We start from the raw sequence: 2613 nt of genomic DNA on the forward strand, positions 1-2613 counted from the left end.
CTGGTTCCAAGGGCTTTGTATCTCCTTTAGCTCCTCCTTCTTAATTAGCTCCTCACCTAGTTCTTGGGCTTGTGCAATCTCCCTTTCCCTCAGCCCCAGAGCTCTCTGGGAGCTGTAGTTATCCCTTCCCTTACTCCTAGCTCTGCCTACACTGGTTTCCTCTTTCCCTTTACTCCCCTTTAGTCTGAGTAATGGGGCATTACTCCCATTACTAAATATATATCAAACAGGAGTTAAAAATAGCAGATAAAACAATGATAATTATTCAAATGCCTGTAATAGAAAATCTCCTCCTTCATCTTGCAATGCACGTCAGCTCCTCTCCTTGGCAGAACAGGGAGGGTTTCAGCTGTTCTATTCCTGCTGAGGGACAGCAAAACCAGCAGCTTTTTTTAAATTCCCCGCAGTGGGAGTAGCAGCAAAACAGTGACAAGAGCAGAAGCTATGCAGGGATCATTGGGATCTCTTTCACACAGCTGCTCCTAGTCAGCTTGCTTGGAGCCCCCAGGATTGGCAAGGTCCAGTACAGTCACATCGATTGTTGTAGCCTTAAACTTGCCATCTTTCTATTGTTACTCCTGAATCCGTCCCTTTTGGCTTAATCCCCCCCTTCTCAGAATTCAGAGCTTCACTGAAGACACTGAACATTCAACCTAGCCAGTGTGATGTGAAGCGGGCCGTCTTGATTTCTTTTTAATACAACTAAACCCTGCATGCTGCCACCAGTTCTGAAGCCTGCATCCATACTTATCCTTGTGACCATATGGCAAAGGTGGCCAACTCCAGACCTCGAGAGCCACAAATAGGCCAGGTTTTCAGGATATCCACAGTGAATATGCAGGAGAAAGATAAAATAAGTAATTCAAAGCTTCCAGAGTGCAATCGTAAAAATCAACTACAATGAAATTTGGAGTAATGTACTCACATCAGAGACAACATCGAAACAGTTTTTGAATGAATAAACACCACCAGAGCAGAATCAAATTGTGTTTAATTTCCAGATACTACACGGGAATATATGTCAATTAATTTACCATCAAACAATACATAAAAACAAATTGCAGAAAAATAGAATAGAAACAAAATAAAATGCTGTTGATAGCTCTACATCATTGAGTAATGAAAGTAGTGTAGATACTGACAGCCCTCTGGAGATGAGGGTTAGGAAAGCAATCCAGGAAAGATGGGAGCCAGCATTCCTGTTATGCTTCACTCCTCTCTCCCAGACTTCTTTAAAACCTCAGATATGCTGTATTTTAATTTGTGTGATATGCGAAATGTGATGTTTGTCTCTTTCCCAGACCATACGCATCTGCTGCTTCTGTACATTTCTTCCCCCTTCAGTGGGACCAAATGTCCTTCTTTCCCTAAAGCAACAGGAGGTGAAATGTTCTGTTTTGATATTTCTGTGCTCTCCAGATCTGCTTATTTAATATTTACCTTGCAAAGGCTACACGGTAAACACCTTCAGAGAATTACACAAGCAAAGCCCTTATCCACATTTAGACTGGAACTAGGTCTCAACACTCACTCAAAGCTGGATGAAAAACTGTTTTCAAATTCTGTGCTCACTCACTCAATCTCATGAGTTTAGGATAATAGGAAACTACACAAGAGGATTTATTTACAGAAAAAAATCATATCAGCATTGTGACCAGTGATATACATCCTCTGCTCATATAATTTTCTTTCCACTGTCTTCTCTTGTGCTTTATTTATACCATTGAGGTAATTGGACGTCTCTATTATAGTCTTCCTCTCATTTATAGAATACATATTTAGGTTCTTATGTCTCATCCAATGTTCCAGCTAGGTTGGCTGGGGGCCTCTGCCTGGTGCCGTTTCAGTTGTCTCACGGGCTGAACTACACAAGGCCCAATAGTCTCACAGAATCTGCAGGACCAGAACATTGGTCTCCACTCTTAGGGAATATGGTGCAGAATCGGCACCATTTTGGTAGCCCTCCTTTTGCAATGCCATAGGCAACCGGTCATTTTTTCAAAGCTAAGGCTTTTCTGGGCTTATCCTATGCTTTCCTAAATTTTGTTACTGTTTTTGCCTTTACCGCCTCCCCTGGAATGCTTTTCCATACATTCATTATATTCTAATTCCACCTCCTTTTTGCTCATCATTGTTTCCTGTCAGTCCTACAATTCCACCTTTCTTTTTTCTTCTTTCCTTGACATACCCAAAAACGTCTTTTCACCTCGCTTTACCTCTTTAGCTATCCTGATTTCTTTCCTTGTCTCTTTCAGCTTTGACAAAGGCTCTACCCTGTGTTCTTTTTGAGATCCTTTATACTTTTCAAATGCTTTTCTTTTTTGCAGCCACCTGTTTGAAGGACCATACCAGTTTCCTTTTCCTCTTACTTTTATCTACTTTGCTACCAAAGATTTGTTGTTATTATTAGAGCTCCTTATAGTTTAGCCCACTGTTCTTGCATGTCACATAGCTCCTCATGTACCTGCCCATTTTACCAAATTACTCGAGCTCCTTCTCTAATGTAGCACATATTAGTTAATGCAGAAAATGTGATGATGCATGATACATTGGAGAGACAGGCCAAACGTTAAAGGACAGAGTCAATTCACACAGACACAAAATCGAACACCA

This window comes from Rhinatrema bivittatum, chromosome 1 (genome assembly GCF_901001135.1).
Source record: "Rhinatrema bivittatum chromosome 1, aRhiBiv1.1, whole genome shotgun sequence".
Taxonomy (NCBI): Eukaryota; Metazoa; Chordata; class Amphibia; order Gymnophiona; family Rhinatrematidae; genus Rhinatrema; species Rhinatrema bivittatum.